The following is a 12,023-nucleotide window of genomic DNA, read 5'->3' as shown; positions in this document are numbered from 1 at the left end:
GTTGTTGAATTATTAGTTTGTAAATACCGTAGCCTAGTCAGACTGGTAGTGAGTTGTTGAATTAGTTTGTAAATACCGTAGCCTAGTCAGACTGGTAGTGAGTTGTTGAATTAGTTTGTAAATACCGTAGCCTAGTCAGACTGGTAGTGAGTTGTTGAATTAGTTTGTAAATACCGTAGCCTAGTCAGACTGGTAGTGAGTTGTTGAATTATTAGTTTGTAAATACCGTAGCCTAGTCAGACTGGTAGTGAGTTGTTGAATTAGTTTGTAAATACCGTAGCCTAGTCAGACTGGTAGTGAGTTGTTGAATTAGTTTGTAAATACCGTAGCCTAGTCAGACTGGTAGTGAGTTGTTGAATTAGTTTGTAAATACCGTAGCCTAGTCAGACTGGTAGTGAGTTGTTGAATTAGTTTGTAAATACCGTAGCCTAGTCAGACTGGTAGTGAGTTGTTGAATTAGTTTGTAAATACCGTAGCCTAGTCAGACTGGTAGTGAGTTGTTGAATTAGTTTGTAAATACCGTAGCCTAGTCAGACTGGTAGTGAGTTGTTGAATTATTAGTTTGTAAATACCGTAGCCTAGTCAGACTGGTAGTGAGTTGTTGAATTAGTTTGTAAATACCGTAGCCTAGTCAGACTGGTAGTGAGTTGTTGAATTATTAGTTTGTAAATACCGTAGCCTAGTCAGACTGGTAGTGAGTTGTTGAATTATTAGTTTGTAAATACCGTAGCCTAGTCAGACTGGTAGTGAGTTGTTGAATTACTAGTTTGTAAATACCGTAGCCTAGTCAGACTGGTAGTGAGTTGTTGAATTAGTTTGTAAATACCGTAGCCTAGTCAGACTGGTAGTGAGTTGTTGAATTATTAGTTTGTAAATACCGTAGCCTAGTCAGACTGGTAGTGAGTTGTTGAATTATTAGTTTGTAAATACCGTAGCCTAGTCAGACTGGTAGTGAGTTGTTGAATTATTAGTTTGTAAATACCGTAGCCTAATCAGACTGGTAGTGAGTTGTTAAATTATTAGTTTGTAAATACCGTAGCCTAGTCAGACTGGTAGTGAGTTGTTGAATTAGTTTGTAAATACCGTAGCCTAGTCAGACTGGTAGTGAGTTGTTGAATTAGTTTGTAAATACCGTAGCCTAGTCAGACTGGTAGTGAGTTGTTGAATTAGTTTGTAAATACCGTAGCCTAGTCAGACTGGTAGTGAGTTGTTGAATTAGTTTGTAAATACCGTAGCCTAGTCAGACTGGTAGTGAGTTGTTGAATTAGTTTGTAAATACCGTAGCCTAGTCAGACTGGTAGTGAGTTGTTGAATTAGTTTGTAAATACCGTAGCCTAGTCAGACTGGTAGTGAGTTGTTGAATTAGTTTGTAAATACCGTAGCCTAGTCAGACTGGTAGTGAGTTGTTGAATTATTAGTTTGTAAATACCGTAGCCTAGTCAGACTGGTAGTGAGTTGTTGAATTAGTTTGTAAATACCGTAGCCTAGTCAGACTGGTAGTGAGTTGTTGAATTATTAGTTTGTAAATACCGTAGCCTAGTCAGACTGGTAGTGAGTTGTTGAATTATTAGTTTGTAAATACCGTAGCCTAGTCAGACTGGTAGTGAGTTGTTGAATTACTAGTTTGTAAATACCGTAGCCTAGTCAGACTGGTAGTGAGTTGTTGAATTAGTTTGTAAATACCGTAGCCTAGTCAGACTGGTAGTGAGTTGTTGAATTATTAGTTTGTAAATACCGTAGCCTAGTCAGACTGGTAGTGAGTTGTTGAATTATTAGTTTGTAAATACCGTAGCCTAGTCAGACTGGTAGTGAGTTGTTGAATTATTAGTTTGTAAATACCGTAGCCTAGTCAGACTGGTAGTGAGTTGTTAAATTATTAGTTTGTAAATACCGTAGCCTAGTCAGACTGGTAGTGAGTTGTTGAATTAGTTTGTAAATACCGTAGCCTAGTCAGACTGGTAGTGAGTTGTTGAATTAGTTTGTAAATACCGTAGCCTAGTCAGACTGGTAGTGAGTTGTTGAATTAGTTTGTAAATACCGTAGCCTAGTCAGACTGGTAGTGAGTTGTTGAATTAGTTTGTAAATACCGTAGCCTAGTCAGACTGGTAGTGAGTTGTTGAATTAGTTTGTAAATACCGTAGCCTAGTCAGACTGGTAGTGAGTTGTTGAATTAGTTTGTAAATACCGTAGCCTAGTCAGACTGGTAGTGAGTTGTTGAATTAGTTTGTAAATACCGTAGCCTAGTCAGACTGGTAGTGAGTTGTTGAATTATTAGTTTGTAAATACCGTAGCCTAGTCAGACTGGTAGTGAGTTGTTGAATTAGTTTGTAAATACCGTAGCCTAGTCAGACTGGTAGTGAGTTGTTGAATTATTAGTTTGTAAATACCGTAGCCTAGTCAGACTGGTAGTGAGTTGTTGAATTATTAGTTTGTAAATACCGTAGCCTAGTCAGACTGGTAGTGAGTTGTTGAATTACTAGTTTGTAAATACCGTAGCCTAGTCAGACTGGTAGTGAGTTGTTGAATTAGTTTGTAAATACCGTAGCCTAGTCAGACTGGTAGTGAGTTGTTGAATTATTAGTTTGTAAATACCGTAGCCTAGTCAGACTGGTAGTGAGTTGTTGAATTATTAGTTTGTAAATACCGTAGCCTAGTCAGACTGGTAGTGAGTTGTTGAATTATTAGTTTGTAAATACCGTAGCCTAGTCAGACTGGTAGTGAGTTGTTGAATTAGTTTGTAAATACCGTAGCCTAGTCAGACTGGTAGTGAGTTGTTGAATTAGTTTGTAAATACCGTAGCCTAGTCAGACTGGTAGTGAGTTGTTGAATTAGTTTGTAAATACCGTAGCCTAGTCAGACTGGTAGTGAGTTGTTGAATTATTAGTTTGTAAATACCGTAGCCTAGTCAGACTGGTAGTGAGTTGTTGAATTAGTTTGTAAATACCGTAGCCTAGTCAGACTGGTAGTGAGTTGTTGAATTAGTTTGTAAATACCGTAGCCTAGTCAGACTGGTAGTGAGTTGTTGAATTAGTTTGTAAATACCGTAGCCTAGTCAGACTGGTAGTGAGTTGTTGAATTAGTTTGTAAATACCGTAGCCTAGTCAGACTGGTAGTGAGTTGTTGAATTAGTTTGTAAATACCGTAGCCTAGTCAGACTGGTAGTGAGTTGTTGAATTAGTTTGTAAATACCGTAGCCTAGTCAGACTGGTAGTGAGTTGTTGAATTATTAGTTTGTAAATACCGTAGCCTAGTCAGACTGGTAGTGAGTTGTTGAATTAGTTTGTAAATACCGTAGCCTAGTCAGACTGGTAGTGAGTTGTTGAATTATTAGTTTGTAAATACCGTAGCCTAGTCAGACTGGTAGTGAGTTGTTGAATTATTAGTTTGTAAATACCGTAGCCTAGTCAGACTGGTAGTGAGTTGTTGAATTACTAGTTTGTAAATACCGTAGCCTAGTCAGACTGGTAGTGAGTTGTTGAATTAGTTTGTAAATACCGTAGCCTAGTCAGACTGGTAGTGAGTTGTTGAATTATTAGTTTGTAAATACCGTAGCCTAGTCAGACTGGTAGTGAGTTGTTGAATTATTAGTTTGTAAATACCGTAGCCTAGTCAGACTGGTAGTGAGTTGTTGAATTATTAGTTTGTAAATACCGTAGCCTAGTCAGACTGGTAGTGAGTTGTTAAATTATTAGTTTGTAAATACCGTAGCCTAGTCAGACTGGTAGTGAGTTGTTGAATTAGTTTGTAAATACCGTAGCCTAGTCAGACTGGTAGTGAGTTGTTGAATTAGTTTGTAAATACCGTAGCCTAGTCAGACTGGTAGTGAGTTGTTGAATTAGTTTGTAAATACCGTAGCCTAGTCAGACTGGTAGTGAGTTGTTGAATTAGTTTGTAAATACCGTAGCCTAGTCAGACTGGTAGTGAGTTGTTGAATTAGTTTGTAAATACCGTAGCCTAGTCAGACTGGTAGTGAGTTGTTGAATTAGTTTGTAAATACCGTAGCCTAGTCAGACTGGTAGTGAGTTGTTGAATTAGTTTGTAAATACCGTAGCCTAGTCAGACTGGTAGTGAGTTGTTGAATTATTAGTTTGTAAATACCGTAGCCTAGTCAGACTGGTAGTGAGTTGTTGAATTAGTTTGTAAATACCGTAGCCTAGTCAGACTGGTAGTGAGTTGTTGAATTATTAGTTTGTAAATACCGTAGCCTAGTCAGACTGGTAGTGAGTTGTTGAATTATTAGTTTGTAAATACCGTAGCCTAGTCAGACTGGTAGTGAGTTGTTGAATTACTAGTTTGTAAATACCGTAGCCTAGTCAGACTGGTAGTGAGTTGTTGAATTAGTTTGTAAATACCGTAGCCTAGTCAGACTGGTAGTGAGTTGTTGAATTATTAGTTTGTAAATACCGTAGCCTAGTCAGACTGGTAGTGAGTTGTTGAATTATTAGTTTGTAAATACCGTAGCCTAGTCAGACTGGTAGTGAGTTGTTGAATTATTAGTTTGTAAATACCGTAGCCTAGTCAGACTGGTAGTGAGTTGTTAAATTATTAGTTTGTAAATACCGTAGCCTAGTCAGACTGGTAGTGAGTTGTTGAATTAGTTTGTAAATACCGTAGCCTAGTCAGACTGGTAGTGAGTTGTTGAATTAGTTTGTAAATACCGTCTAGTCAGACTGGTAGTGAGTTGTTGAATTATTAGTTTGTAAATACCGTAGCCTAGTCAGACTGGTAGTGAGTTGTTAAATTATTAGTTTGTAAATACCGTAGCCTAGTCAGACTGGTAGTGAGTTGTTGAATTAGTTTGTAAATACCGTAGCCTAGTCAGACTGGTAGTGAGTTGTTTGTAAATACCGTAGCCTAGTCAGACTGGTAGTGAGTTGTTGAATTAGTTTGTAAATACCGTAGCCTAGTCAGACTGGTAGTGAGTTGTTGAATTAGTTTGTAAATACCGTAGCCTAGTCAGACTGGTAGTGAGTTGTTGAATTAGTTTGTAAATACCGTAGCCTAGTCAGACTGGTAGTGAGTTGTTGAATTATTAGTTTGTAAATACCGTAGCCTAGTCAGACTGGTAGTGAGTTGTTGAATTAGTTTGTAAATACCGTAGCCTAGTCAGACTGGTAGTGAGTTGTTGAATTAGTTTGTAAATACCGTAGCCTAGTCAGACTGGTAGTGAGTTGTTGAATTAGTTTGTAAATACCGTAGCCTAGTCAGACTGGTAGTGAGTTGTTGAATTAGTTTGTAAATACCGTAGCCTAGTCAGACTGGTAGTGAGTTGTTGAATTAGTTTGTAAATACCGTAGCCTAGTCAGACTGGTAGTGAGTTGTTGAATTATTAGTTTGTAAATACCGTAGCCTAGTCAGACTGGTAGTGAGTTGTTGAATTAGTTTGTAAATACCGTAGCCTAGTCAGACTGGTAGTGAGTTGTTGAATTATTAGTTTGTAAATACCGTAGCCTAGTCAGACTGGTAGTGAGTTGTTGAATTATTAGTTTGTAAATACCGTAGCCTAGTCAGACTGGTAGTGAGTTGTTGAATTACTAGTTTGTAAATACCGTAGCCTAGTCAGACTGGTAGTGAGTTGTTGAATTAGTTTGTAAATACCGTAGCCTAGTCAGACTGGTAGTGAGTTGTTGAATTATTAGTTTGTAAATACCGTAGGCTAGTCAGACTGGTAGTGAGTTGTTGAATTATTAGTTTGTAAATACCGTAGCCTAGTCAGACTGGTAGTGAGTTGTTGAATTATTAGTTTGTAAATACCGTAGCCTAGTCAGACTGGTAGTGAGTTGTTAAATTATTAGTTTGTAAATACCGTAGCCTAGTCAGACTGGTAGTGAGTTGTTGAATTAGTTTGTAAATACCGTAGCCTAGTCAGACTGGTAGTGAGTTGTTGAATTAGTTTGTAAATACCGTAGCCTAGTCAGACTGGTAGTGAGTTGTTGAATTAGTTTGTAAATACCGTAGCCTAGTCAGACTGGTAGTGAGTTGTTGAATTAGTTTGTAAATACCGTAGCCTAGTCAGACTGGTAGTGAGTTGTTGAATTAGTTTGTAAATACCGTAGCCTAGTCAGACTGGTAGTGAGTTGTTGAATTAGTTTGTAAATACCGTAGCCTAGTCAGACTGGTAGTGAGTTGTTGAATTAGTTTGTAAATACCGTAGCCTAGTCAGACTGGTAGTGAGTTGTTGAATTATTAGTTTGTAAATACCGTAGCCTAGTCAGACTGGTAGTGAGTTGTTGAATTAGTTTGTAAATACCGTAGCCTAGTCAGACTGGTAGTGAGTTGTTGAATTATTAGTTTGTAAATACCGTAGCCTAGTCAGACTGGTAGTGAGTTGTTGAATTATTAGTTTGTAAATACCGTAGCCTAGTCAGACTGGTAGTGAGTTGTTGAATTACTAGTTTGTAAATACCGTAGCCTAGTCAGACTGGTAGTGAGTTGTTGAATTAGTTTGTAAATACCGTAGCCTAGTCAGACTGGTAGTGAGTTGTTGAATTATTAGTTTGTAAATACCGTAGCCTAGTCAGACTGGTAGTGAGTTGTTGAATTATTAGTTTGTAAATACCGTAGCCTAGTCAGACTGGTAGTGAGTTGTTGAATTATTAGTTTGTAAATACCGTAGCCTAGTCAGACTGGTAGTGAGTTGTTAAATTATTAGTTTGTAAATACCGTAGCCTAGTCAGACTGGTAGTGAGTTGTTGAATTAGTTTGTAAATACCGTAGCCTAGTCAGACTGGTAGTGAGTTGTTGAATTAGTTTGTAAATACCGTCTAGTCAGACTGGTAGTGAGTTGTTGAATTATTAGTTTGTAAATACCGTAGCCTAGTCAGACTGGTAGTGAGTTGTTAAATTATTAGTTTGTAAATACCGTAGCCTAGTCAGACTGGTAGTGAGTTGTTGAATTAGTTTGTAAATACCGTAGCCTAGTCAGACTGGTAGTGAGTTGTTTGTAAATACCGTAGCCTAGTCAGACTGGTAGTGAGTTGTTGAATTAGTTTGTAAATACCGTAGCCTAGTCAGACTGGTAGTGAGTTGTTGAATTAGTTTGTAAATACCGTCTAGTCAGACTGGTAGTGAGTTGTTGAATTATTAGTTTGTAAATACCGTAGCCTAGTCAGACTGGTAGTGAGTTGTTGAATTAGTTTGTAAATACCGTAGCCTAGTCAGACTGGTAGTGAGTTGTTTGTAAATACCGTAGCCTAGTCAGACTGGTAGTGAGTTGTTGAATTAGTTTGTAAATACCGTAGCCTAGTCAGACTGGTAGTGAGTTGTTGAATTATTAATTTGTTTGCATAGACCCCAGAAGTGGAAATATGTCCCCAAAATGTAAACAGATTTGTAGTTGGCCATTTCAATTGTGGAGAAAATAACAATGTTGTGTGGGTAAATTGATACCGAGTTGTTCATGATAATGTTATGAACATATAAAATGATGACAGTCCTGTTCACGCGCTGAACTGTTGCTCACAGCTAAACTGTCAAACTGTCCTAACTCGCAAGGATTCCAACAACTTTAACCACAGTAGGGATGCTCTGGAATTGTTACAAAAAATTGCTCCTGTTACGAAGGTAATCGAACAAATTTAATAATAGTTAATAACCCTCAGTATAAAATCTTATTTTACTCAAATAAATAAGGATTCTAAGTTGGCCTATTGAATATTAGTCATAGCCTACTAAATTAATACAAAAAATAGACCATAATGTTGCACTGCTGTGGCTACCTGGAAGTAATGTTGACAGGGCTTCGATGCATTTAACCTCATCTTGTCCAGTCTGGTTCGACATGAGAGGTGTTGAAAAGGTACACTTAGTGCTTCTAATGCAAAATCATTCAACCTGGGTGCAACTCTCTCTCTCTCTCTCTCTCACACACACGCACACACACACACACACACACACACACACACACACACACACACACACACACACACACACACACACACACACACACACACACACACACACACACACACACACACACACACACACACACACACACACACACACACACACACACACACACACACACACACACACAACAACAAAAGGAGGAATGCCTTGTACACAGGGATGTTGAAGATGTAGAAAGCAGATTTTGTAGAGGGAGGGATGTGGCCACATAGCATTGAATATAGCCCCCCCCCCCATGGTGTAAAACCACCAATGTAATATAGGTCTATTGAGCACTTTATTCACTATGAGACATGTACATGAATCATTGTTTGATCATCAGAAGTCCTCCCTATAGCTACCAATATAATACTACTCTACTGTTTGATTGAGTGAACACAGAAACCAAGAATCACCTTCATTCATACTGTATATGTGTGACTCACAGCCAAAATGGAGCATATCTCATTTGTGTCCACCTCCTCTATGGAGAGTTGTAGCCTAGCATCCAGCAATGTGTCTGTTACACACAGATAATGGTAGGGACCGTTCTGTCAGAGGAGAATGATACGGTCCGTTCTAGCAGGGGAGAATGGTACAGTCCGTTCTGTCAGAGGATAAAGGTTCAGTCCGTTCAGTCAGAGGAGAATGGTACAGTCCGTTCTGTCAGAGGATAAAGGTTCAGTCCATTCAGTCAGAGGAGAATGGTACAGTCCGTTCTGTCAGAGGAGAATGATACGGTCCGTTCTAGCAGGGGAGAATGGTACAGTCCGTTCTGTCAGAGGATAAAGGTTCAGTCCGTTCAGTCAGAGAATGTTACGATATGTTCTGTCAAGGGAGAATGGTACAGTCCGTTCTGTCAGAGGAGAATGGTACAGTCCATTCTGCCAGAGGAAAATTGTACAGTCCTTTCGGTCATGAGGAGAATGGTAGAGTCCGTTCTGTCAGAGGAGAAGGGTACAGTCCGTTCAGTCAGAGGAGAATGGTAAGGTCCGTTCAGTCAGAGGAGAATGGTATGGTCCATTCTGCCAGAGGAAAATGGTACGGTTCGGTCTGTCAGATGAGAATGGTACGGTCCGTTCAGTCAGAGGAGAATGGTACAGTCTGTTCTGTCAGAGGAGTATCAGAGGAGAATGGTACAGCCCGTTCTGGCCGAGGAAAATGGTACAGTCCGTTCTGTCAGAGGAGAATGGTACAGTCCGTTCTGTCAAGGGAGAATGGTTCAGTCTATTCAGTCAGAGGAGAATGTTACAGTCCGTTCAGTCAGAAGAGAATGTACAGTATGTTCTGTCAGAGGAGAATGTTACAGTCCGTTCAGTCAGAAGAGAATGGTACAGTCTGTTCTGTCAGAGGAGAATGGTACAGTCCGTTCTGTCATAGGAAAATGGTACAGTCCGTTCAGTCAGAAGAGAATGGTACAGTCCGTTCTGTCAGAGGAGAATGGTACAGTCCGTTCTGGCCGAGGAAAATGGTACAGTCCGTTCTGTCAGAGGAGAATGGTACAGTCCGTTCTGTCAAGGGAGAATGGTACAGTCCGTTCTGTCAGAGGAGAATGGTACAGTCCGTTCTGTCAAGGGAGAATGGTACAGTCCGTTCTGTCAGAGGAGAATGGTACAGTCCGTTCAGTCAGAGGAGAATGGTACAGTACGTTCAGTCAGAGGAGAATGGTACAGTCCGTTCAGTCAGAGGAGAATGGTACAGTCCGTTCAGTCAGAGGAGAATGGTACAGTCCGTTCTGTCAGAGGAGAATGGTACAGTCCGTTCTGTCAGAGGAGAATGGTACAGTCCGTTCTGTCAGAGGAGAATGGTACAGTCCGTTCTGTCAGAGGAGAATTGTGTACCAGTGTACCTGGCTTGGAGCAGATAAATGGTCTGTCTGTTTCTGTGTAATAGAAGCCCAGCAGTGGTGAGGTCCTGCGGGCCTTGGCTTTTGTTACATTAAACACCTAAACCGGTGGCAGGATCCAAGCCTGTTTTAAAAACTATATTCAGGTGCAGCAATGGGGATGTCAAAAGTGTTTTTCTTCAGATGTTTCAGGGGCTGCTGCAGCACCCTTAGCACCCTTACTTCCCACGACTATGGAGGACAGAGTATTGTTCTCCTTTTGAAAAATTGCACATTACAAACCAGAATAAGTCAAAGGCCCAGTTATGATAGTGTACCTATACCGTCTCTTGCGTTATTAGATTTGTCACACAGCAGAGAAACTAACTGACATGGCGACATTGCAATAACACTTCTCTGGTGCCCGTTTTAATATATTTCCAATTCGCCAATGTGTCTAGAGTTCAGGCAACTATTGCCATATTTCCCATGTAATGTAGACACTAACCACAGCCCAGATAGGCTTATAAGACACAAAGAGGATGATTCCCAAGAGACATCCCTCAGATGTGACCTCAGTGCTCTCCGCATTTCTGGTATTAATGGAAAGCAAATCAGGGTTGTGTTCAATAGGCACAAAATGGAAGAAAATGCAGTGAAACAACGAGGTAATAGCGGAACTTGTCGAATAAACCCCCCCCCCCCCATACCTGCTCGTTGGTACGGCCCAGGCCTGGGCCCTGGTCATGCAGGAAGTAGCTGAAGCTGATCCAGCTTATCTGTGCTGGGCTGGGCCCTCCGGGACCGGGGGCTTCTGCCGCCATATGGCTGACCCAGGCCCTGGAGCCTTCCCTGGGGCGAGCTGTGCCTCAGCTCTGCCTGGATCAGAGCGAGGACTGGAGCTCCAGGAAAAAGAGTCTCTGACTCTCCATATCCCCCCTCCTCTACCCCAGCGTGACAACACAGATGTTGTGTTTCAGCAAATTCCGTAAAGTGGGGAAACACTGGATAGAAAGAGAGAAGAGAGGAAGGGGGGAGAGAGGGGGAAATGGAACCATGGGAAGAGGTTAATTTGGATGCATCAACCCTTTAACACGCTTCGTTTCCCAGTCGATCACAGCATATCACAGGAGACGTCATGTGGTAAACCTGGTTTGTATTCCTGTGCCAGGTGAGGAAACAGAACTCCCTGGTAATGCCACAGTTTGGCAGTGGTGCATGGATGGATGCTCCACTGGATCCCTACCGGTGACAGTATGCAACACAACATACATTACCTTGTGGGAGACACATGCTCTTTCCAGCTGTTTTGGTTTCTAAAGAGCCCCAGTGTAAAATAATAACCAGCCTGACATTTTGAATATGCTTTTCCTCCTGTTTTGAATGCATGGTGTGCCAATATTTGCATGCATTTTCTCTCCAAAGGCAACAAAAGGGGAGAGAAAGAGAGAGACAGGGAGGAAAAATGTCAACAGCTTTTTAACCAGCAAAAGATACATCTAAATGTGCCTCACATCTCCATCACCCTGCCAGGCCTCTCATCCCTCCATTCATCCCTCCATTCATCCCTCTGTTCATCCCTCTGTTCATCCTTCATTCTCTGGGCCTCCTGGAGGGCAGGATGATGGAGGGGGTTCTACCCCTGTTGCCTTTTATCTCACAAGCCTAGCTCTCTCTCTCTCTCTCTCTCTCTCTCTCTCTCTCTCTCTCTCTCTCTCTCTCTCTCTCTCTCTCTCTCTCTCTCTCTCTCTCTCTCTCTCTCTCTCTCTCTCTCTCTCTCTCTCTCTCTCTCTCTCTCTCTCTCTCTCTCTCTCTCTCTCTCTCTCTCTCTCTCTCTCTCTCTCTCTCTCTCTCTCTCTCTCTCTCTCTCTCTCTCTCTCTGTTTCGCTCTCTCTCTGTGTTTCTCTCTCTCTCGCTCTCTCTCTCTCTCTCTCTCTCTCTCTCTCTCTCGCTCTCTCTCTCTCGCTCTCTCTGTCACTCTCTCTCTGTCTCTCTCTCTCTCTCTCTCAGAGATGAACTCCAGAGGTAGACTGAGCGAAAGAGAAAGGAAGAGAAGGGAGGTGACACTAACACACATCCACCCCCCAAGCACCATGAGGCCATAGCAGGTTGAGGTGAGTAAGGATATGAGAGAGAGAGAGAGAGAGAGAGAGAGAGAGAGAGAGAGAGAGAGAGAGAGAGAGAGAGAGAGAGAGAGAGAGAGAGAGAGATCATTATTTGCCAGCCTAAGGGATGTGGTCGCAACACGGGCCAGATGGTATACCAACAACAGACTGAAAAAGGCCAACCTATTAGAATCCTCTGTAGCATT

Source organism: Salvelinus alpinus, chromosome 6 (assembly GCF_045679555.1).
Source record: "Salvelinus alpinus chromosome 6, SLU_Salpinus.1, whole genome shotgun sequence".
In the NCBI taxonomy this organism is placed as follows: domain Eukaryota; kingdom Metazoa; phylum Chordata; class Actinopteri; order Salmoniformes; family Salmonidae; genus Salvelinus; species Salvelinus alpinus.
The sequence above is the reverse complement of the archived record's forward strand: the minus strand, read 5'-3'. Positions refer to the sequence as shown.